Source organism: Lepeophtheirus salmonis, chromosome 5 (genome assembly GCF_016086655.4).
Source record: "Lepeophtheirus salmonis chromosome 5, UVic_Lsal_1.4, whole genome shotgun sequence".
Classification (NCBI taxonomy): Eukaryota; Metazoa; Arthropoda; class Copepoda; order Siphonostomatoida; family Caligidae; genus Lepeophtheirus; species Lepeophtheirus salmonis.
In genome coordinates, this window is record NC_052135.2 from 50,497,971 (window position 1) to 50,525,047 (window position 27,077).

The following is a 27,077-nucleotide window of genomic DNA, read 5'->3' on the forward strand; positions in this document are numbered from 1 at the left end:
CATGTGATGGAGCATTGTCTTACATGAAGATGGACTCCAATGGCAGGAGAACAATTTTGTAGGTGCTAATTATTCCCTTAGAGCTGTTGCAAGTGAGTGCAGGCAGAGCAAACTCTTCCAGAATGTCAGTCCGATAGTACTCACTGTTGGTCCTCTTGTTGCAGTCCACCACATGAAGCTCACTGAATCCCAGAGACCCAAATGTACTCCACACCATTATCTTCAGGGGATGCACAACAACTTTGACATCTTGCTTTTTCCTGGTCCAAACTTTTCCATTTTGGGGATTTTTAGAGGCAGTTATCTAGAAGAAGCTATCATCTGACCAAACCATACGTTTCCAGTCATCCACAGACCACCCTTCTTGTCAATTGCAAATGCCAACCTCTTCTTCTTCATCTGCTTATTTTCTTACTAGTGGTGCACGGTATCGTCAAAAATCGGCCTATTTTAAAGTATTGGAATCGGCTCAATAATATAACACAATCTTTACAAATAATTTAAAATAATGCTAATAACTTATTTTTTCCAGTGAAAAATGCTACAAAGATAACAAAAATTAATAGAAACGTACTTGATACTTTGTTCTCCTAAATATATATTCAAATAGATTAAATAAAAGCTTTTTTGGATGAAACAGCAAAATATTAAAAGCTTCTTTATTACCTCTTTTATTTCATACACGACAGCACATACCCTGACATAATGTATCTCAGGGTATTTTATATTCATTATTTTGTCATTGGTTTAATTCACGAATAGAATATCCTCGCTTGCCTAAAACCAAGGATGTATTCATACGTCATATTAGGTAAATAATGGGTGTAGTCTTCATGTAAATAGTCTGAACTTGTTAACCTTTTCAAGGGAGTTAATGAATTGAATATTTTAACATGAGCAACAGGTAATGTACATACATAAATACAGATACAAGATATCTTTATATGATAGAAATAAAACAATGTTTTTCCCTTGCTTTAGGAGAGAGAAAACTTTTAAATGAAAGAGTAACATGAAGGGAAACACCAGTTTTAAAGAATGGACCTGCGAAAAACACTTTTAAATGAACATCAATATTTTCCCTAAAGATGTAACGATAACCCCCCCCCCGAAAAAAAAAAAAAAATCCTGATGCCGATTCTAATAAAAATTCCAGATTCCGTTCAAATTCTTCGATTTTGTAAGTAATAGTTAAAAAAAACAATTTTGCTATCAAGACATGCACAGGATTATATTTGAGGGGAGGGCTTTGTTTTCGGTTTTTTTTTAATTTAAAAATTTAAATTATTGAGTTTGATATTAATTTTTTTTCAAATATCCACAATGTTTGCAAAAAATAAAAAATTTTAAAAACCCATGGGTGTTCTCAAAAAAATTAACTTTTTAGAGAAAAATCAAATTTTGGAAAATAAATTGAAAAAATAAATTAAATTTCAAATGCTAAATATTTTATTTTTATTTTCAAATATTAAGTTTTCTAGTTAAAAGGAAAAATTCTTTAATTTTGGGTGGGGGACTAATTTTTTCATAACTTTGAATTTTAATAAATAGTTAAATACCATAATAAATCAGAATCGGAATTGCAGATTAAATTTTATTTTCCTGATGCCGATCCCGATTCCAGAAAAAACACCCGATTTCACACAAAATTTCCTCATGTCCACAGTTTCAGATTAAGGCATACGATGTAATTCCTTAAAATTTCCAGGGTGTTCGCAGGAGGTTGGTATGAGGGCTGTATCCCTTACCAAATTTTGGAGTTTTTGTTTTTTTCTATAAAATTTTATTTTGAAATAAATTTAATTTCTGAAAAAAATTTCTTAAATTTTTATTTATTATGAATAGTTGTGGATTAGTGAAATTTTATTCCTAAAAATTTGGTATTTTGAATTTAATTTTTGAATTGAATATTTTGAATATAGTTTGTGAATTTAATTTTGAAATTTTTTTTCAAATAGTCGAATTTTTTTGTGACTAATTTATTTTTGAAAAAAAATTCAAAAAATTTAATATATTAAATTTAATTTTGGATTTATTTTCAAAAAACAATCAAGAACCAATAATAACCAAAATAATAATAATTATTATTTATATATATATAATCCTGCATTTACCCAGAGTAGAATAAAAATGTAATCCAAGCTGACAGCTTTTATTGACAGGTATCATATTTTATTATTTGTACTTATATGTAACGTTTATTATTGAAAATATCAAAAATCTTTTTTTTTTTTACAATCAAACTTTGATAATTGCCCTAACTGCAGAGTCGGTCTACAAAACTCTAGTATTTTGAATGTCACAGACATTAATTATATATTTTGTAGCCTATTTATTTTAAAGTACTATTGAGTCATTTGAGTCTAGAAACTATAAATTTAAATTTATAGCTCTAGGTGGTTAGATGTAGTAAATAATTGTGCAATATTTAAAGAAAATATTTGAAATATAAAATATTTAACATAAAGAATTACAAATGAAGTGGATCAAAAGTTAAATGACTTATATCTATTGCTAGAACATTCATATATTTCTGAACATAGTTTATACACTCATAACCGAGAAACAACAATACACACAATCTTTTACTGCAAAGTTAGACTTTACACTGATGATATTAACTATTCACAATACTAAGTAATGAACTAATATAGTTTGTGGCTAAGTTCAACGCAACAAAATAATTTAAATTTTAAAGATTATCGGGAAATTAGATTGTATAGACATTAAAACACGTATAGGTTATATTAGTGTCAAAAATCCGTTTCAACTTTCAAGGTTCGTAAATTATAGCGCTTAATGGCGATAATTTATAACCATTTAGAAAAAAATTTACGAACACTCTATATACACCTTAGATTATGAATAAGTTTTAGTTACATAAATTATAATTACTTTCGCAGTCGGAGTCGGTACAAATTTTCGGACTCCTCCAAAAAAGACTCTGACTCGCACTTCACTGCCTTTTTAATTACCCCAATACTTCCGAATAAAAATATGACCTACATAATTTGTCGTCTTGAGACCAGATCACCAGAGTCTACTGAATAAATTTATAATTTTAGAATGGAAGTACCTTCAAGGAATTACATTTGATGTGGAGGAAATTAGAGAAGATGTAAACATACTTAGAAGAAAATGGCAAAGATGAAAAGAAAGATAATAACTTTTTTACCAGTTATAGTTTGAGATGAAAAATACATTAAGAATATGATAAATTTTCGATATAATATTTTGATACCATGTTTAAAAATTACATTTATTCTTTTTGACAAAAGATTTTTTTTTAAATTTGATTATTCGAAATATTGCATTTAGCAGATCAAATAAAGTAAATTTAGAAACACCAGAGTTTCAACATTTTTTTTCTAATGAATACCTATAGTGCTTCTTATTTTTAATTTTATTTTAATTGTCACAGAATTGAAAAATAGATCGATCCGTTAAGGGGTTATTAAGATTTATTAGAAATTTGTTTATTACATGTAGAAAAAATATCAACTTTGACCCCCAAAATGGTGTCTTCTTTAATTAGGATGCAAATTATAACATGAGTAAAAACGTTCAACCGATGGTCCATTAAAATCGGACCACTTTGAATTTTAAGATACAACAAGATATATTTTATTAATTAACAATAAAATCTCAACAAAAAAATATTATTAAAATGTGTGTCTGAGCTCTTTTAATCAATAATGTAGCCGTCCTTAGCGGCAAAGATTGCTTCCAGGTGGTGGCAGAAGACCTGACACCCACTTTGGATTGGCATTAGGGATAAAGGGGGCCAAAAATGTTTAAAAAGAAGTTGCAAGACTCTAAAGAGACATTTAGAAAACTAAATGAAGACATACTGTTTTGTTCCCCGGATGAGGGAACGTGCACAGGGGAGGATATTTTTGAAAAGCTTGGCAGTAAACTAAGAGAAGAGGTACTATTTAGGGAAAATTGTAACGATGAGTGGACGGACAAGGCAGGACCGATGCTGGAGAAAAAGATAGGACTGAAAATAAGAGTATTACAAGTGGTTTTGCGTAGCATTATAAGCCACTTCCAGTGTCGTTGAAGGTCGCCAGTCTCTGGCACTGTAATTTTAGGTGTGTCGTAGGCAGAAAAGTTTGGGAACCCCTGCTCTAGAAAGTCTTGTGTGAAATCTCGAGATCTCTAGCATAGGCCCTCATGGATTTGAAGGTATTGGCCTGAGCTGTTTTCTTTCACTCTTCCGGGTCTAGTTTGTTCTTTTTGACAGAACCCTTCTTATCTCCGAGCTACCGGCGTAGACTGTGGTCCTGGAGACGCCCAACTGCTTGGACTGTGCGAATGGAAATCCGTTTGTCACGTTCAAGTGTCATTTTCTCGACTTGTACGTAAACTAGAGACCTCAGGTTTGTTTTGTTTTTAATTGTTAATACTTCAATATATCGAAAAATAAGATTAATTTCAATCACTCAACCTTCATTAATTATTGAATTAGTAAGTGTTCAGATTTCATCGGACAACACGGTATTGGCTAACTATCCACTAATTTTGTGTCTCTTTTTTATTATTTCTTTTTGGTGAAAGGTTTCAAGATACAATAAAAGTAAGAACATTATGAATGAAAATAAATTATTAACTGAGTACCTAAATTGAAATCTTTCATATAAATTAATGGAAAACTATGAACATATAAATAGTAAAAATCATGTTAAACATGATGTTCCCCTGTTTTGATACCTACAAACTGAAAGAAAGTATTTAAATAGACCCCTAGGATTGTATATTTTGCAATATCTTCATATCTAAGTTCAGTGTTCGTATGTTGGCATTTTAAAGAAAAAAAATGTAACTATTTCTTTTAGTTACTTATTTTGAAATTTAATATCCAACCTCAAATATTAAAGAAAAATATTTATTTATATTTTGTCATACAACTTTTGTCCTAGAAACTATTTATCGAATAATTTCTTGTATATTACTTTTTTGTACAAAATATAACGAAAAGTTTATGAAATTGCCTTATTGCATCAATTTCTCTTCTTTTTTATTTTTTTTATTGTTGTTCTGTCTTTTTGGAATAGCTCACAAAGAACGAAAATAACTTTTTAACTTTTTTTATATAGATATAATATTTGATATTTTTTGTATCTCTTAACCTTTCCAACCAAAAAGAGAGAGAGAAAAAAAAAGAACCAAAATTCAGTAGGGAAATAGCAATTTATTCTCCATTATTATTTGACTATTCTTCATTTATATATAGAACATTGTAATCTGTACTTAATTTCAATCTGAATGAACTCAAATGAACTTGGATATGATAAATATCAAAGAGAAATTATATTCAATATACGAGAGTCGTTTGAATAGTGCGTGCCGAGTCTGAGAAATGTCACTACTGGCGCGTATCGAGGTTATGCTTATTTAGTAATCAGCTCTTGGAAGAACACAAACAAAATTCAGTCAGACCGGTCTATTTCTTTCGGTTTGGAATTCGTTTGAACCGAGGAATCGGCCGAAAAGATTATAGGGAATGTATTTTGGATTCGCAAGGAATAATCCTCATCGAATATATGGACAATGACATGTCCATATTATTCATCGTTATTGGACCTTTGAAAACTCGTGTTGCAAGAAAAGGGCCCACGATTGGTCCACAAAAAGTCATTTCCCATCACTACAATACACCAGCTCACACTACAGCAGTTGTGGTCGCAAAATTAATGGAAATAGGGTTCCAACTTAGATACCCTTCATTCTTGTGTCATCTACCCTCATATCATGGATTTCATCAACGATTTCTGGAGTAGTAACCTCAAAAGGGAGTCAAGAATGTTCAGTGTCAAAGTAGCACATATGGCCACTCTGTAACTTTTGAAACCACTTATAAAATATTCTAATCGAAGGTGCAGAGTCACCATAATGTTTATCAAGCCGCTTTTGAGTCTGTTGAGGCCTTTTGCTATTCATAAAGTAATGTTTAATCAACTTGCAAAATTCTTTTTCGTCCATACTTTGAAAGTCATTCCACATCTTCGATTCAAACAAATGCCAAACAGAAAGAAATAGACCGATCTGGCTGATAGTTGCTATGTGTTCTACCAAGAGAGGCTACTAACTAAACATAACCTCGATACGTGTCAGTAGTGTAATTTCTTGGACTTTACGTAGACTTTTCAAACCACCCTCGTGTATATTTGGAAATTATTTATGAACTAGGCTCCCATTGGCTGCAATAATATCCTCCAAGCGAAGATGGAAGCCCAGTCATACATGTAAAATGTAGCCTTGGCTCATCTTCTGACACTCCTTACTCACGGAAGACTTAAGATGGGCAATGTAACTAAGTAGCAGACTAAACAAGCTTTGGACTCTACTTGCCACCAGATGTTGTACTCCAGCTGATTGATATCTGGGGTCTGGAGTGATGTAAGTCCATTTTATATTTTTGTCAAAAAATTGCCAAATAAAAATTTACAAAGAAAGTTGCAAAAAAGTTCTAATCTTGCACAAAAAAAGTAATGATTATTTATTGGAATTTAAAGAAGAACACAAATCTACCAAGATTTTTTTCGTAATTACAAAAACAAAAAAATTATAGAGAATAATGTCGTTCTCAAAAATAAAATTCATAATTGGTTCATTTTTGTAAATATTGCAAAAAAACATTAATTAATTTTTTATGCAAATTGAAAATACAATATCTTTAAGCTAACGATTCAAATTTTATGTCCAAAATGCATCGTTTTGTGGTATTTATTTTTAAAAATTGGCATTTGATGAACAGATACTGAAAAATATATTATTAACTATTCAGATAATGACAGATATTTCTTTTACGCATCCATTTTTTGTGTCAAATTTATTAGCAAACAAATCTTTAGACAAAATTTATTTCATTTACGAATGCAATTGTAAGTTAATTTTTTTTAACCTGAAAAAAACGATATTATAATTTTCACCGATTTATTTTTTTGGCGATAACTTATATATATATATATATACCGAAAAGTATGTACATTGGTAAAGAAACTCTTTTAAAAGATTCCTTTTGTTCATGGAAAGAAACCACATATTTATAGGACTGCTCTAATAAATATCAATAATAGTAAATCACAGAGTGGACCCTTCACAACCCTCAGAGCACTATAACACGGTCAAGGTACTGTAAGTATCCACTAGTGGAAGGACATGTATATAATATATATAATTAGAACTATTTTTATTTTTCACACTCGAATAAACTCGAATTACATATTTATAATTTATAAATCGAATTGGACATATTGCGACACTGAACACAAGGAGAGACATTTAATAAATGTACGTAGAAAGAGAAAAAAAGGACACCGTAATTAACAGGGTTTCTTATTTGTCGGTCTTGAGCAGGGTCCTGGGGAACAAAATTTAAAATAACGGGATACTATTACTAAATCCTATATACTTTTAGTATCTCTTATTATGTTTGAAGATTTTTTTTTTTTAACCTTTAGTAGATAGCAAATAATATATATACATAACGGACCCTACATACTGTAACAAGTTTACCTTCAAATTAAACTTATAATACGAATAGAAATTTAGACACATTATAGTAAACCATAACGGCTAAGGAAAACGAAAATTCTTTCTTGATATTATACATTCCAAAAAAACCGGGCCGGGTAAAATATACATACAATTTATATCAATAAAAATACTGCACTATACGAAGAGTCAGAATAATTCTAAACACTGCATTATTTAAAATCTGCGGTGTTTAAAACCTCGTTATGTGAGGACTACCTGTAGTATGAAAAATTAAATGCAGGATTTAACGGGAAAATACATATATCCCGGACAAACGGGATACTAAGAGAGTATATATAAATAATAACATAAATAATAAAATTCCCAATATTATGTTTAAGTACAGTTCTTTGAAAAAAAAAAATTCATTGTCGATGTGATTACCATTATTGTCATTATGAACGTCCTGCTTGATAAACAAATACAATAAAAAGTCATAATAGCTAAGTAACTACCTTCCTACATATTTACCTATTTATAATCTAACTCATGATAATAACTACTATCTAATAAAAATAAGAAGAACCTATAATGCAGGTATCTAATATCTATATTATCTACAAAGTGCGTAAGCGCTCGTTACAAAGTCTATTTACAGGATGTGCAAGTTATCTATCAAGCCACTTTGGCGTTCTCTCTTGGGCAGACGCAGGCACTTAGACAGCTGATTTTTTTTTTTTTGTTATATAGCTAGTTCAAGCTTGCACCAGCTGGAAAAAAATGGAATCAATTAACGAATGTGTTGTCCTAAATATTTGGAAAAGACACTGTCTTTGGAATCCGCACCGGGACTGAGAATATTATTCACATCATGTCTTCAACAGACCAAGATGTAGCTTTGGATTAAAATAGTTGCCAATGGGATGCCTTGTATGTGGAAGCAGCAGAGTTGGGTAAGTTAATGCAATTTAACATAACTTTATAAGTTAATAAGTTATGTTAATTAACTTTTAATTTAGCTGGTTAATTATTTAAACAGGATTATTTTAACTTTAACTTAACTAGTTAATTTTTTAAACTTCGTTATCTTAACTTTAAATTAACTTGATTAAGCTAATTAGTTAAAGTTAAATTATTTTTTTTATTCTAAGTTGAAATACTAAAAAAAATTTATTGAAGTAACACTTAGTTCTTTGATAATTTAGTTAAACACTGTGTCGACACTATCTGTTTTGTCAAACTTTGTAACTGGGTCATTCCACACCAAATCGTTTTTATATTATCTCCGATATTTTTTTTATTTTACATATAGCTTAAAATTACACAAAAACTCAAAATTTTAACTTTCTTTGACCTCCATTTAATTAGTTCATTTCGAAACAAATGTTGTTGGGAGTTTGAATCTGTATATATTTTTTTTTATGATCGTTCAATTGTAAGTAGAGAAAATCCCAGCCAGAAAGACCGACAGAATAATCCTTATTCTGCTATCCTGAATATCATGGACCTTTCTAATATCCTTTGATACACCCCAGTGCAAGTGAACCCCTTGTCCAAAAGGTGTATTATTAGCCATCGCCACCGCTTCCCTGCGCATAAAGGGCCCCTTTCAATATCTTATAATACACTCCAGCCCATTGGTTGCACAAATGAACCAATGGTCGAAAAGGTGAGTCATTAGCCACCGCTACAACTTCATTGAGCGTCAAGAATCTTCAGTATTCACACAAGTCAAGGAGTTTAACTTGTTTTGGTATTACACTTTGTGGGATCTGTAAAGATATGTGTAACTTTGGTGGTGGTTTATGACCGTCATACAGCTTCTCTGGTGTTTTTTAATACTAAAATATTAGCCAAAAAGGTAAGCAATTAGAATGAACGTGATAAAATGTTGATATATCAGGAGGTCTACAGCAACAAGTAAAGATATCATTTTTTGTCCCTATTGTATAATATCGGTTCTCGGCTACATGGATCACAACATCCAAGAAGTAGTAGGGATCTGTTTTTCCCCAGTCGATATTTTGAACTTTTGTTTTCACGCATTGTCCTACCTCAGTCTCACCCCCACCCACGGGTTTTGCAAAAGATCCATAAGTTGAAGAGGTTTACATACCGCCACCGGTTTTTTTACCTCTTCCAATATACAAATATACGTCAAAATACAAGTTCCAAATATCGACCGTGGGAAAACGGATCCCTAAACACCAAAAACATACTTATAAATATATGTGAAATAGTTTTAAAAAATGTAGGGGATGCTTCAGAAAAAGGGGGCTGGCGATACCACTGGCACTAAATGTTCTTCCTTATCTAATTATATGTAACAAGAGTTCTAAGAGTAAATCAAATTTAGAATTGCTAAAATATTCAGCGGAGTTACTCGTGTTAGGATTTAAGACTAAGTCCCCCTTACCATTTAGAAAAGCAGATTTGCTGTCATGAAGTTTCATTAAATTATGGTTCAAGCAGTTATGACATGAAGGAAAGACACAAAAACTCTACTCCAAATCTAGTAATGATATAGTCCAGAATTACTCCGACGTCGATCCTCAATTCTACTCCGAGTCCAGAAAGGACTGAAACTTATTACTCCACAACAAATGATCATTGTTAATCTTCATCTTTCACGCACTAGTGATTTCTTGATACTTATATGTTCTCCCTTCAAGAAAAATGATAACAGTTATGCAAAATGAAATATTCATATTCAGGTTGCAACTACAAACAGCTCTTTCATTATCATATCATTTTCATCTATGTTTTTTACTGTATAATTATATAAAAATAGGGATAATATGAAGAATATACATATTTCATAACATCCTCTTTTTTTATCACTTAGCCTATTTTTTTTTCTTTAGACCCTCTTAAAATATATAATGCCTTTCATGGTCATTTACCTATAAGGGTATTTCATATTTTTATCCAGGACTTATCTTTTGAATAGATAATGACGTGCGTGAGTGAATAAATTGACGTAATGTATTAATAAGTGAGTAACTACAGTAAATTATAAGCTTCTAAAGGAAATTCCAAAGACACTCAAATAATTAAATAAGTGAAATAATTCGAATTTATGATAAATCAATTAAAGTAGAAATGCCCATTTTTTTATCATGTATCACTCAATTTGGTCATGATTAGCCGCCACCACGTGTTTTTATTTCGATCCTGTACCTGAAGCTGGCATAAGCGTTTATGACGTGAGAAAGATCCAAAACCTTAGTCTGCCTCATGATGCTGGTTTTCACAGAGGCGTGGGGCTTGACACAGGCCTTACCCTCTAACTCCTTCAAGGCATGGAAGTCCAATGGGTTCGTATTAACGGAACTAGGGGACAAGTCTAGAGATCCAAGTAAGCAAATACATTGGCTGGGACCCTTATTCAACGTCATGGTACTCACAGAGTAGTCTTTGGCATTTTCGACATAGGTTTCGTTGGATTTGCATCAATTGACCTCTTTAGACCGTGCAAGAATGTGGGGTTCCCTTTTGGGGCCTCATGGTGACGTTGTCCGACTCGTTCATACACTTTAGAACATCGTATACGGTCGTCCCAGTGTCTCTGGGGGAGTCAGCGAAATCCCTGACGCCGTTTCCAGATCGAGCTAGTTCAGCAATAGTTCCATGGTCGTTGTTGATATTTCTGCAATAAAATCGAAATCAAATTATCACTAGGACTGATCACCTCTCATATATCAGGGGCGCCTGCATGATTATATTTAAGGAGGTTTTAGTTTTTGGATTTTATTTTTGAAAAAAAATTCAAAAACCAAAAAAAAAAATTAATGAGTTTTGGGGAAAAAAAAATCCACAGATGTTAACAAAAAAATTAAAAATTAGATGTAAAAAAATAATTTTTTTGTGAAAGGATTACAAAAGTCAAAGGTCATTTACAAAAATGAATTTAAAAAAATCAAATTAAAAAAAAGTTATATTTCCATATATTCCATATTTCCTGTATAAGGTTCTTAACTTGACTGCAATGGGATCGTCATTCACATTGATTAAATCAAACTTTTGTATGCATTTATTTGTTATACCTTTTATACGAGTATAAACTTATATGTACATACATATAGGCCAATATTTCCTTTGTATATTTTGGTCCAATATATGGTTTTTATTTGAATTTCTAGGATGATTTCATATACTCGATAATGTTAACTATAGTTTTTAAACTTTATTTGATTTTTTAGACCTTATTTGTCCCTGATACATTCTTTTCAAATAAAATACATATATTATACATCCATTTAATATTTTTTTATAGTGATTTTGAACTTTTGTTATTTTATGGGCAATTTGCAACAAATACAAAAAGTTAATTAGAATAATTTGCTGATTAAAACTGAGGATTATTTGTACAAGAATACAGATTACTCAATTTTGAGACAAATCATTTGAGCTTGATTTTATTTGAACGAGTATGGGAGGGGGGACTATATCTAATTCATCAAATTCCATTCATTAGATTTGTCATAATTAATAAAATCTGACAAAGCTCAACATTCAATCATCAAAAACTGAATCTAAAACTTTTTTACATCAATCTAAACACCAGCTACGGTAGAGTATAATGTATGATAACACCATTAAGCGAACAGAATGAAAAGTACATTAAGATAAGAAGAAAGTTTTTGTTTTACATAATTAATATCATTAATTATATCCCAAGATAATTATGAATGATTACTTTTGAGTATCTTATTAATACACTTTTTTTTAAAACATCAAAAACACATTTAGTTAATTGTGTATACTATAAATTAAATGTGTAAAAAATAAACATTGAGAGGTGTTTAATAAGTATAGTCTAAGGTAAAAATCTCTGTAGATTATGATTTTTTAAATTTCAATCCTGTATTTTGTGTTGTTTAGCCAAAAACATTAAATTTGTGACCCATTTTCTCCAAAGATGACAGTTTTTGCGAGGCAAAATTTTTGAAATTTAAATTTTGTAGACTTATAGAATCTACAATGTACATTAGAAAAACAACTATTTTTGTTCAAATGATAGAAAAAAGGATCTAAAATAAAACTTGAGTGTTTAGTTGTTTCTTCAATATATTTTGTGCAATAATCGATTAAAAAATATGTCTCTAGTGACAAAACTAATCAAAAATTCACACTTTTAGATAAATGTCTGGCTACTGATAAGAAATGAGTAAAGGCTTGATTTACATATCATTTTATTGAAAATTTAATAAGCTTTAAATTGATACCTAATTTATATTATTTTTTGTACAGGAATTTAAAAAACCCCTACTCCCTAATTTTATTGAATTGTAAAAACAAATACCGTCCGTCATTAAAATGTTTGGGGCTATATACTTCAAAATTTGATTGTTTGTACCTGAAACAGTATATTTTAGGCTGATGTGTTTAATTTTCTCCTACCAGCTGTAATATATATACATATATATATTTTTTTGCGATTTACCCATTTAAAATTTTATGCGAAATTATGCATTACGAGAGGCCGCAACAAAAATACGGAATGAGTGATATTCTTGAAAAGTTAATAGATTATGCCCAGCATATATTTCTCTATGAAAATGATGCCAATTTGAGTCGAACTACAGGGAGCGGGGATCCAATTGTCGCCAAAATATTTTTCTACAAAAAACAACACAATATATACATTTTTTAACTTTTTTATTGAAAATCAAAACTATGACGAGCATATAGGTATAGAGTAGCCATTCATTCGATATAATCACCGTTGGTATCAATAACAGCCTCAATACGGCCTCTGAGCCGGTCGCAGACTCTTCTGACCATATCATTGTCCATGTTGCCGAATACCTCCTTGATGGAGTCCATCAGGCTGGCCTTGGTACTATGAGGATATCTGTTGGTATGTCTCTCAGCCCCAGACAAAATAGTCCAAAGGATTAAGGTCGGGAGAGTTAGGAGGCCACAAATCCTTGGTTACGACGTCATAACAGTTCCCGGTTAACCACTGCATGGAGATTTTGGACACATGGTAGGGTGCTGAGTCCTGTTGCCACAATGTTTTCTCATGGCAGCCCAGATCCCTCACCATGGCCTTCATGGACCTAGTAGGGTCATACTCAACCATCTTCTTCACCTTGTCGACAAAATCGGTGTCCCTGACTTCCTGTTGGCGCCCTCCTCCTTGGGTGCCCTCTTTATGGTGGTATCAACATCCCAGGTGTCCTCTAGCTTCTTACGGATACGCTGAACAGTCAGTAAATTTACTCCTAAGGTTGAAGCAATCGTTGAATTGGAGATTTCACCTCCATTATTAACCAATGCCATGACTACGGCGGACCTCGAAAGCTCCTCGTTCCACTTATAGCTCTGTATCTCCTCATATGATGACGGCATGATGCTAACTGAACTGCGTATCGTCAGCTCACGAGAATAGCTTTCCTATTTGGTAACCGGTTTTTTATTTGATAATGTTGTCTTCAAGTTATCAAGGTTTAAAGTAGGCGACAATCTGATCCCCACTCCCTGTACTTAATATTTACGGATTATTTTTTTTATGATTAGATATACCTTTACAAAAATGAGTATATCTAAAAAAACTTTGCATGTTTAATATTTCTAACATCAGATTTGAAGTCTACATAAAATTTTGGTTTAGAAAACATGTATTACTTATAAGAATTCGATACTTGATATTTCCCCAATTTTGGCAGTGAAGCCGAGGTCAAACCATGCCATACATATATATGTTCCCGTATTGCAGTAGTGTTCTATCGACTCGAATGCTGCGTAGTGTTATTACACTTCATGAAATATTTTGAGGCGACAAAATCCACGAATGATTGAGGAAAAGTATCAATTCACAAAAGGGGTAAAATATGACGTCACATTTGTTTGTTTTTCTTACACTAATAATTTACTATTCCAACTACAGAAATGATATTAAATTATGATTGTTCTATAACAGTTAACCAATCAATTTATTTTCTTTAGCTGACACTGAAGTTACCAAGTGGTCCATTAAAATCTGAACACTTTGAATTTTAAACTTCAACGAAATATAATTTATTAATGAACAATAGAATTTCAACAAAAATAACACTATAAATAGATGTGTGTCTGAGCTCACTTAATTATTAATGTATGCCCCTTTAGCCTTTAGATGGCGTGTAGTCCTTGTGTATGAAGACAATCCCAAATCGCCCTTTACGGCACTCCTCAGCTTCAGAATCTAGGAGATCTGAGATAAAAAGCTTTTTGGCTTTTTGCACACTCATGATGACGAAATTTTTATTATAGTTTGTTTATGCACAAAGAATGGCTGAACTAGAATGTCAAAAAAAAATTACTAAAACTCCCTATGTTAAGTAGAAAAGTAACATTAATTAACCGTCCACGTTTTGTTACCCAACCATGTAGGCCCAAATTTAATTTCATAGATTTTTTTCAAGAAGTTATAATACATTTTCTTCTTACAATCTTAAGGAATCTAACTTATAAACGTCATAAAATGCACTTTATAAGATATATATAGATTTTTAGAGGAATTATACATCATGCTATTAACTCAATTCATTTTAGGTACTTTCCCCCTTGTTAAATTATGAAACAAACGAGAATGAGTAAAATGGAGTAACAAAGGAGAGAAATTTTGAAGCTTCTGTCACGCGGTATGTCCCCATGGGTATATCCAATGAGCTTGGATGCAGCCGTACCACTTTTTATCGTGCCAGGGGCTTATTCACCGCTACCGTGGTCTTGGGTGTTTTGGCCAGCACTAGCGAATTCTGCCATCCCATTTTTGTATAGACTTTTGATACGTCAATATATGGCCGCCCTCTTCTCCAGATGCAAACTTCGTGGACTCCTCTACCTAGACACATCTGGAAAAAAGGGTATGTGCTACTCCCCACAGAAGTATTCAGTCTCTAGAGACTTCCATCAAGAAGGAGTGTACTAAGCTCGAGTCTGAGTACATAGTCAAGGTCAGCCTCGTATTGAGGCAATTATTAGAGCTGAGGGCTCACATATCGAATAAAAGTTGCCCCGACTACTATTTTCGGATTATTTTGTTAAATAAATGTCCTCAGAAACCCTCTCATTTAAATTTTACTCTTGACAAATTGAAAATAATAAAAATTGGTTTCGATCCATAGAGTTACACAGAAAATATAGGTCACGCTCTGAGACCGAGGTCTAGACTGAAAAAACACTAAACCAAAAAAAAATTCGTTGCTGGAACACAAATTGGTCCTTAATGACTCGGCTATACTTGTTCCACTCCGTTCAAGTCGACACAACACTATACGTTGTTAACTCTGTTGTAAGTTGGAACTTCCATCCATTTATCGTATTATGTATTATATGATTAAGTAATTTCCAAGCATATTTCCCTTTATATATCTAAAGTGGAGGACTCGTGACAATTCCTTGTCTCGTTCCTTCCCTTTAATGGTTTTTGTATACCAAAACCATTATTCTTAATAATAATTTCAGACATCACATGTATATGATATATATAAGTATCATATAGGTAAGAAAAAAGTAGTGTTGGATTCCAGTTAATATATTTTGAGTTCGAGCCGTTTTAGCCCAACATACCAATGTTTGAGTTCGATCAAGTTCTAGTTTTGAAAATTTAAACATAATACACAATATGACCTCTTACTCGTATATATGTATTGAAATAATTATAATGCACTAGAGAATCATAAAATAATTTATTTTTTAAATATTATAATGACTAGATTATAAAAGTTTAGAAACAAACAACCACCCCCGGTCCCCCATCCTAACTCGTTATCGACATTGAAGATACTAATTAAAGAAAAAAAATATATAGCCATTAGAAAAGGAAAAACTGTTTGTGTGTGTGCCCCCTTTTTATATGATAATCCTTCCATTATAGATCCTTATATTGCAGGCATCTCTTTCTAATACGAAGTCTATAAATTCCAGCCTTTATTTATAATACAAGATCATCCATATAAAATACAACATTTTTTTAAATGGCGCGCATTTTTCCTCTTTGTTAAGCCTAGATAGGAAAACAACATTTTTTTTTGCCAAAATTCATTTTTAGTCATTAATGTAGTCTCCTTTTAGAACGATACAATCATTCCAACGTTTCTCTAGCTTTTTGATACCACGGGTGTAGAACGATTTATCGAGACCTTCAAAATATCCTTCAGTTTCGACAATCACTTCCTCATCTGACCCAAATCTCTTTCCACGGAGCATCTTTTTGAGTTCTGCGAAAATCCAGTAGTCGCTGGGGGCCAGATCTGGAGAATACCGTGGGGTGTGGTAGCAATTCGAAGCCTAATTCAACCGATTTTGCAGCTATTTTTATTGATTTGTGACACGGTGCATTGCCTTGGTGAAAGAGCACTTTTTTCTTCTTCAAATGAGGTATTTTCTGGGTAATTTCTTCACACGATCCAACAAACTGATACAATAGTCGCTGTAGATAGTTTTTCCATGTTCCAAGTAGTCAAAAAATAAAATTCTATCACAATCACAAAATACAGAGGTCATGAGCATCCCAGCCGATGTTTGAGTCTTTGGACGGCTATCTCTGTCTGCACACCACTCAGAAGACTGCCGTTTTGATTCTGTAGCCAAGTTGTGAATCCATGTTTTATTCACTGTGATGTACTGACGCAAAAACTGCTTCTTCTTTCGCGTAAACATCTGCAAACAGCTCTTTGAATCATCTTCTCGTTGATGCTGTTGCTCTGGTGTGAGCGACTCGGGACCCCATTAGAAAACAACTCTTTCATAACCAAATGTTCGTGTATGATGATGTAAACACTACCTTTTGATAACTTAAGAGTATCAGTTATCTCTTATAAAATTCACTTTGCAATTGCACATGATGATTTTCAGTGTTTTTAATTGTTTTCCGGAATTACCGCCTCATTCGGCCCACCAGGGTGTTCAGCATCATCGGTGTCCGCATGAACACGTTTGAAATTGGCAAACTATCGTTTGATGGTTGTTTTCGATGGGACAGAGTCTGGATAACATTTTTCAAGCCAAGCTTTGGCTTAAACAGTGTTTTTCCCATCAAAAAGCAGCGATAAAGCAACACACAAAATTGCTTTGAATCCATCGTTTTTAAGAATCACAAAAGTAGAGTCACTTAAACCACTGAACTCGATAACTACGATAACCAAACGTCATGAAATTTTGATAGTAACCTTTTGAATGTTTGTACTCCCGAAAAATATTTTGTTATTGCGCCATCTGGTAGTTATGTGCGGGACTTATTGACCGATGTAATATATTTCGATTATTAACACTTATAAGTTATTCTAAACAATTGTCTTAGGAAACTGTGAACAAAAAATAAGCAACTTCAACCACGAAAAAAGAACTTAATAACAAATAACATGGAGCAAATCAGAGCTGCAATCCTGGAGCTATCTGAGTGTGGAAAATCACTATCAATGATATATAAAATGCTGGGCTTTAACCGCTCTTCTATGTACCGGGAGGTCTCGAGAGGCACACCAAAAGCTTCCACACGGTCCAGATTACACCCATAAGAATTGGTTGAGGCAGTTAAAGGCAGTATTGAAGATAGAAGAGGAAAGGTGACCGTCAATGACATTGTTTGTGAATTTGATAGCAGCTTAAATACCATGAACCGCTTAGTGAAGCAACACTTAAACCTTAATGCCTACAAGAGAAATCTTCGTCAAAGTTTGAAGCCCTTGGATGGAACTAAGCATGTGACCCAGAGCAAAATCCTCCTTATCAAGCTTGAAAAGCAAAACTCTTGGCCTCCCTACAGCCCGACTGTTTCCCTCTGGACTTTGGTGTTTTTGGACATCTCGAGGGGAGGCTTTCAGGAGTACAATACACAAAAAAAAAGAACCATCTGAAGGTCAGCATCATCACTACTTGAGCCAACCTAATGACAACTTTTGTAAAGAACTGCTGTGCAATGTTCTGCACCAGGCCGGAACTGCTCATTAAGGCAAAAGGGGGGCTATATTGATTTAAAATGTAAATAAATTAGTCCCTTGATTGTATAATTCCAAATCTGAATATATATTTTTGAAACATAACAATTTTTCTAATTTAAAAAAGTGCGCATTTAAAATGGAGAAGCATTTACTAATAGACATATATATAGGCAGTGACATATAGACTATTCTGGGCAAGTAAATGAACACCATTTGGTTTTTTTAGTTCGTTATGTTTATATTAAGAAGGGATTTTTTGAGAGTCTTTAAGTTATCAAAAATAGTAATTACTCGAATTTTTCGTGTTTTGCTTATAATTCAAGTTCAAATAAAGTCGAATTTTTCCAAAAATAAATATATTTACTGCATTCGAGTTACTTTCAGAAAATTTTAGACTTTAGTAATGTAGAGTGATTTTGTTTTTGTTTTTTCAACTTGAGTAATAGACGAATACAACACATGTAGAAAGGATTTCGTAAGTGCAAAAGTATTTTCAACTTATCTAACATCATATTAGGTATATTTAGAGATGAAAGAACAAGGGATTCAATGTCTCCTTCGGGATTATAAATGAGATCAAATGACAAAAAAATGGGGGAAATCTGATTTCATGAGTCATAGAAAAAGGAGAGGGGAAGTAAATCTAAATTATTAAAGAAAAGTTTGTCTTTCTGTCTGTATGAATATATGCAACAAGTTACCAGGTGTGCTATATATATTGCCCCTGACATGTATCATAAAAATATTTTGATCTAAGAAATAAAATGTAGTCGTATAAATGAAATATTGCAGGCGTGTGCATATAGCATCGAACTTGGGTGCACTATATATAGTGCTACTAAATGTAAATAATATAAATATTTTTGAAATAAGAAATAAAAATGTAGTCATTTTTATTAAATACAGCAGGCGTGACAAAAGAATTTCTTCGACAGCTTGCGATTTCTGACTACTAATCAGTCTTGTTTATGACCGGAATTTTTAAACAAGGTCATCTTTTTACAAAAAAAAAAAATTATAATTTCAATAATTTTAGTATTATATTATAACCCTTGTATATTTTATATCAACCTTTGTTTTTCAGAGAAGTTAAGGGTACTTAGAAATAATTTATTTGTAAAGAAAATAAATTATTAAAGAATTAAATATTCAAAAAGCTACATTAATTCTATTAAATAAACATTTTACTATTATACCGTACCGAACAACGTACGTGTTTGATTCATATGTAGGAGTAGTCTTTTGTTGATCATTATTTAGGAATAAAAACTCCAGTTCAGTCCTACATATCAGTCCTAAAACATTTAAAGTTCGGTCTTTGATGAGTTCACTCAAATTATTTTATTTTTATTTTAATCATTTCTAGTAGTGACAGTCTGAAGGACCGACACTCTTAAGGATCGGTCACAAGGACTAATAGGACAGGTTCTAAGACTGGACTGGACCTAAATATGGACTGACACAACACTATGTAGAAGTCCAATTTTGCAGAGTATATTAATTTTTTAGTCCATTTGCACTCTAATAAATAAAAGCGCACGCCAAAAGAAGATTTCGTTCTATCACAGAGTTTAACATCTACATCAATATTGGTAACATCTATAGACTATACATGTTACTTTATGTAATTGTATATATGATCTGTGGTTCCATATTCATTTCAGTGTTCACTGGATAACCCCTGAATTAATTCACTTTTTCTAAACTTTTTTTTTAAATTCTCACATAACCTCGCAAAATGACGTTACGATTGTAGTTATGTTTATAAAGATGGGCAATCCAGGGAACACTAAAATGAATATGGAACGATATCTTCTTTTGGTGTGTGCTTTTTTTACTAGAGTGCAAATTGATTTTTCATTTGTCATATTAATAAAGTAAATTGAAAATTTAACATCTCATAACTTACCCTTTTTAAACTACTAAAAATTTAATTTTTTTATTGAAAACTTAACACATAATTTTAATTGAACTTAATTTTATAATGAAAAAATTATACTATGTACATTATAGAAATGACATTGAAGAAAAAAAAGAGCTGTTCACTATTCAATGTGATTTCAGCTTTGATTTTTTTTAGTATATTAGAAGAATTTTTGCAAGTATTTTTCCTTTTTTTATTTACATGATGATGACTTCAGACACCAATTTTTTTGCTAACATATTAAACATTTTTGATGCAATTTGATTAAAGAAAGTGCTGCAAAGAAGATGATTATTACTGCATTTTTTAGACCACTTCTATTAATCTCATTAACAAAGGAGTCTAATTCTTGATATTTTCCCAGTTCATCCATTGAGAGAGTAATTTCTCCATCTTAAGATAAGAACTTGGTGTAACACTCCCGATTTAATGCTTTTAAAGTAGAATGGGCAACATAGTTACATACAAAATAAATGAGCAGCTCCACCTTTTAAGTGAATCTAATTCCATTGCAGAATTGGAAGATATTATGCTGATAAATGTAGAAACCTTTTCTTAACTTGTATAACTAGATTCTTTTGTATCGATTAAAATTGATGCAATTTATAATATTGATTTGAAAAGTAGGCTTACACGATTATTTTTTTTCACCCTCAAAAAACTGTCGAAAACTGATTTTAAAAAATTAAAAAAATTCACCAGCAAGTTGTCTATACAAAAACGTATTTCTATTGGGTCAGAATTAATTTTACGAAGAAAAATAAACTTAGCTTTATTTTTATCCAGTAAATATATAGCTAAATGGGTAGGCCTATGGATGTTTGATAGACGGCATGAAATGTCTCGAAGATAAACCACATCCACGTTTCTTTGAGAGTATATCCCATTTTTTAATCCATTCTGCAAACTTTATCAAGAAATCAATTTATTCCCGCTCATTTACAGAAATTGGTTTTAATGAATTGTCTCTCTTTTGGACGTACTTAGTATTAGAATTCATATTTATTCAATTTCAAAATCGCTTAAGAATATCCATAACATGAGCTGTTTGTTTGAAGCTTCTGAATTGATCATTAGAGCGGACTCGTGGAAAAAACTTCACAGAAAGATCAGCATTACACTTTTCAGGAAAAATTCCATTTTCTATTTTATCCACATATAATTTTCTGTTTGAGGCATGCGCGTCCGTAATGGTTGCAACAGGTTCTAGGCCAACTTTGATAACTACTTCAAGAACATTCATATAATATTGTTTTATAATGGAAGATTTAATATTTGTGATTGGTACCATAGCTACCATGTCACCGTATTTCCCAAGTACACTCTTCACCATGAAACAAAGTATGGTTTTAGAATAGTTTCCATTTCTATCACATCCAAAAAAATGGCTATCACTAAATTCAACTCTCTGTGAGGAATAGACTTTGTCAATTATAATGGAAACATACTTGTCTTGTTCATCCAATAATTTAACTCTAGATTTTAAATAATCAATTGTTGAAACTGGCACTCCTTGAACTGAGAACACACTTGTAATTCTTCTTATACACGATTCAGATGGCAAGTAAATAATTCCAGATTCTCTAATTTGATTATATAAAGCTGGGGTTGTATTGTGCAGAAGTATTGAAATTCCTAAAAACTTTGGAGAGTATCCTCGTCCTTTTGCACTTACAAAGTGAAGGTGAAGTTGTTCTATAATAAAGCAGATAGGATTTATCGAATTAAAGTCTTGATGATGTGCTGCTTCTTCCAATATCTCAATGGCATACTTTATGCTTGAAGCTAGTTTGAGTTATTTCTGTTTATTTTTTAAATATGCTAAAATGTTATTGATATCAGAATGACGGCTTGGACTCTTTGATGAACATGTATGATTCACTTCGACAGTAGGTATAGGAAGTCCCTTTGAAAAAATTGAGAAAGATGTCATTATTCACTTTTAAACCAAGCAAAATGTAAGGAACAAGATCCTGTGATGATAAGGCGAAAAATATGACAAAGTCTTCATTATATATTACATTAATGCCTTTGGGTAAACACGGTTTACCCAGGGTTTTTTTTATATCCGTCAAATTTTTTATCTCATCTTCTTGAGATAAACGTTCAATTTGAGAATTAAGACGAAGTCTATCTTGCTCAAATCTGAAAAAAATAACAATGCACTTTAAACTAATTTGAAATGTTAATATACCTTTTCTCAACTATAACCTTTTAGTATAAGTAGATAAAGTTGTTATACTTTCAGGAAAAGTTTGTTTTCTCAAGTTTTTTGGAATATCCGGAAATACTGTAGGAACAGCATCAAATTTTAATTTATATCGTTTAAGTGGATTATATATTTTTTCCCCGAGTTGAATTTGCATCCGTTCTTTCATGAATAAAAGCTCATATAGGAAAATGCTTGCTACAGATACTTGAATATTGATTTGGGTCCTATTTTTTTCTTCTGATGGAATCGACCCATACTTAAATAAGTCTTTTGGAAACTTATGAAAAGAATGTTTTTATTCAACAATTTCTTCCCCACGATGATTTTGATGAGTTTTTTCTTGGGATAATCAGTCCTAAAACCTGGACAAAAGCAAACCATTCTTTCTAAAATAATAAATGCAAAATATCAATTTATTAGATGAAATTGTTAATAAATTCATTAAATAATTCCTGTGAAAATGTAATACATATATGTGATTACATTTTATATATAATTTAGGTAATAATTATATAACTTTAACCACGAAGTCTCTAGGTACACAAAAAACTAGAATAATCATTTGGAAAAAATATATATAAAAAAATAATTATTCATTTCTTCTTTGCAGTCTTGTAAAACAAAAAAAAAAGAGCACGTCCCATTTTCATTCCAGTGTTCCCTGTACAATCTGTGTATATGTTTATTTTACTTTTTATATTCTAACGCAACCTTTCATTTTGAAGGAGTAAGGAGTGAAATTCAAATAAATAGTTAATTAATATAAATTATCATTTAAAAAATGCAATTAGTTTTATTGTCTCTTTATACTTGTAACATACAAACGATTACATCGTTTGAATATTTATTTAGTTTTCGATGATAATCTATTATGACTACTGAATTAAGAAACAAAATTTTGCCAAAAAAAGTCTTTTTTGACAGATATAATTTATTGAAATTTTGCCAGTTGGTAGACATAAAAACTAAAGTGCACCGTATTTTATCCGTTGATGACCGGAGATGTCCTGAAGTTGGCCAAAATTAACCTTTTTTTTAAACACGAATTTTAAAAAGTCGATTTTGAATGTATTAGAACTATTGAAATTTAAAGATCTTCAAAAAAAGATATTTAGCTCGGTTTATGAAGAATAGTTAGCCGATAAAAAAAAATACAAAATAGTTTGCGATAGAATAAGTGCATTATTGAATCATTTTTCGGAAAAAAAAATCTCTAAGGGAATGATTTAAGGAAAAAATTGCAACGAAAAAATGTCAGGGAAAAAAGAAAAGGTGTGTAAGTGGAAAAAATGGCAAGATTTTTTTAAACTGATATAATAACTATCACCAATACACATAAATATTATGATAAAATAAAAATTCCTTGGAAGAGCCTATTCGTTACTTGTTATGGTTCTCATAACTTGGCTTGATACATTCGTAGTATGAATTTACAGTCCTAGATAAACAACTTCAAGAATTCGAGTCCTTCAGGTAACTACGTAATGCAGCCTGTTTCTTACTCTTTGGACAATAAATAAGGTTTATGAAGAGACGAAGACCATCGTTCTATTGCAATTTCAGATTGCTCCAATTGTACTGGTATTTACAACTTTCCTCGAACTCTCCAAAGACTGGACTTTTGACTACCTCCTCGAATCCTCTCAGTGGTTAATCGCGCATCATCCAACTATCTCTTCTTCTGGCATACCCTGGATCATAACGAAGTGGAAATCACTGCTCTTGCCTAGTATTATGCAATTGCTTGTCTGTCAATCCAAGAGGCTTGCTGAATATGAATAATCAATCATATCTAATGATATTATAATTGAAAACGAGGAATGAAGTGATTAGCACTTCTTCCAACGGAACCGCTGTCGTGTTTGTTTATTTTTCTTTTATTTTAATATATACATATATTGGTGATAGTTATTATGTCAGTTTAAAAGAATCTTGCCATTTTTTCCACTGACATTTTTTCCTGACACCATTTTTAATATAGTGTCATCTACGTTTGTAACGTACATAGTAGTGTTGCTTTCGGTCTGAAAATCCTAGAAAGGTCCGAGACTGTTACGATTTTTGTGTACTGAACTAGTTGGGTCCTTTAAAGAAGTTCTGGACTGGTCTCAAAGAAAAATTCAGTGAAGATACGTCTGGATCGTAAACATTTAAAATTCGGTATAGACCGATTCTATACAAGAAATATTGATACGTCAGTTGTGTTTCAAAATTGTGAACATCGATATACAATGACGTCATATGAAGTTAAATGTGTGGTGCATCAATCTGGGACTATAGAATCCAATAATATCTAAACAAGAGAGAATGAGAAATGTCACGAAACCTTCTACAAATAAAATACATCATGAGGAAAGGAGGAAAATATAAAATGATTTAACTCTTAAGCACTTTTTTCTGAAAACAGTTTCGGTTGATAAACATTAGTCATCAAATTAATTACTTCTAATAGAATGAGGATGGTTTGGATGGATCTTTTTCACGGAGTATCAGAATATATGGATCTGAGTCCACTCATAGTTTCATTGAATTCATATATGTTTATGACATTGGGATATCCATCACGTTCAGGGGTTTCCTTTCTTTAGAATAGGTTCTTGCCCCTTACTTGATGGATATCATCTCAAGTAATGGAATTATCGGTCATTCTGCAAATGTCCTTTAACGTCAAAATCTTCTACTTCGTTATACATTGGTTCAAATATACATCCGTCCCTGGCTTTATATCTTGTATGGAATCGTTGTATACTTCTATAATAATTGAGGACATGTTTAACCAATAGGATTAATACTGAATTAAAATTTACTTAGAGGAAAAAAGAGACTTTTCATCCGCGGCTCTTCCATTAAAACTACTTTCTCCGTCTCTTCTCTATTTCGTCTCCTAATATTCTTGGAAAACTCTTTTATTGATTTGAGTCCTTATGTGTCATTGATGTACATAACAACTCATATCTATGACACTGAATCCATTTAAAAGGCTTTATTATTTCTGTAATTCTAGACACTTCATCATCGCTTCCGATTCCATTATTACTTGTGAGTCTCTTCCGTCATTGGAAAAAAGTTGAAGACGATCATGGACCATGAATTTAATGTATGTACATTCTGTCAAAATGGATAAATTGTTCATTGGAACTCTTACATGATAAATATGTTAATAAATTATCGGTGATCTTATAACTTTAGTACATCTATATTGGAAAATATTAATTTTGTTTAATATATTTTAAAAGTTGGTGAGTCGAAAGTCATTTTCTGAATAACTTAATCACTTGTCATTATATTTAAATATCATTCGATCGTGAAGATTTAGGATCTTCACATCTATATTCAATAAATAAATTACGGATTACACCAAATCCTTACGATGTAACAAAACTGTATATAAGAACCTTTATTTCAGTATTCATTGACACTAAATAATAGATTATGTTCCTTGACAATTGTAAAGCATATTAATATGATATTAACAATTAAAATTATTTTCTTAGTTATCAATTGTAATTAATGGTGTAGTGCAAATATGTATTTATTTATGTTCTTCATTGATTTAAGTTTATATTTTTATTTCGTATTAATTGTTTAGCCTTATAACATATTTGATAATTGATTAACTTACTACAATTTACACTTATTATAATGATATACTTCTAAATATCTAGGTAATCTTAGTAAAAACGTAAGACTTTGTTGACTACTCTCATTGGTCAAAGGTTTATTCGAAAGTATCTTTGCAATGTTCCAGAATGCTGCAGTAGTTACAAGGCATCGAAGTCTAAAAAATTCATTATAGTGCTTACTTTTCCTAGTGTCTACGTTTTGTTATTTAATATTTTCATAAATTATATATTTAACAAAAAAAATCTAAAATAATATTTCAACTAATTATATTTTAAAACTAATAACAGAGGACATGTATTTACTAGAAATTAATGACGTTGAATGTGATGAAGAGCATCATTTTGATAGTTTTATGATTCGGTCAAATTTTCAAGTGCATGATAAAAACAAATATTTTCTAAAGTATATGATAATATTCAAAAAGATATAAAAACTAAAGAGTAAAAAAGGATTAAAAGTTTTATTGTAAGGATTTTTTTTTTTTTTTTTTTTTCAGAGTGAATATTGATTATTTCAGTCCAATATCGTAATTATTACCTTATTGAAAATAGAGGTACATAGTTAGAATTAATTAGAAGTATGATCACAGTATTTTAAAAAACAATATTGCATATGCGTCAACATAAAAACAGGTAAACGTCTTTTTTGTAGGGGTGTTTTTTCTTTCCTCACTCTTTTCCTTTTCTCCAATAATAATATATCATTTAAATAATATATATTTACGTAGTATCGATCAATTCTCTGTTGACGTCACGACGCGTTAGGAATATAATGATGATTTATTCTATTAGGAATATTGATAATGTTCTTCAAACTTTATAAAATTTTTGATTGTTTATGTAATTGTATTGTACAATATCATTATTAACATTGAATAAATTCACAATAATCTACTCTTATT

The 27,077-nt window shown here is 31.4% G+C and overlaps 2 long non-coding RNA genes across 2 annotated transcripts; one reads left to right on the plus strand and one right to left on the minus strand.

Annotated features, from left to right (window-relative positions):
• Window positions 1-21,323: 21,323 nt before the first annotated feature.
• Window positions 21,324-24,501, minus strand: LOC139905485 (uncharacterized). Its single transcript, XR_011780273.1, has 4 exons — window positions 23,529-24,501; window positions 22,552-22,938; window positions 21,789-22,485; window positions 21,324-21,734 (listed from the first exon to the last, which is right to left on the minus strand). It is a non-coding gene; the product is annotated as an uncharacterized lncRNA (long non-coding RNA).
• A 380-nt stretch (window positions 24,502-24,881) lies between these two features.
• LOC121117949 (uncharacterized) lies at window positions 24,882-25,933 on the plus strand. The gene is made up of 2 exons (XR_005864285.2): window positions 24,882-25,489; window positions 25,557-25,933. It is a non-coding gene; the product is annotated as an uncharacterized lncRNA (long non-coding RNA).
• The last annotated feature ends 1,144 nt before the right edge of the window (window positions 25,934-27,077 follow it).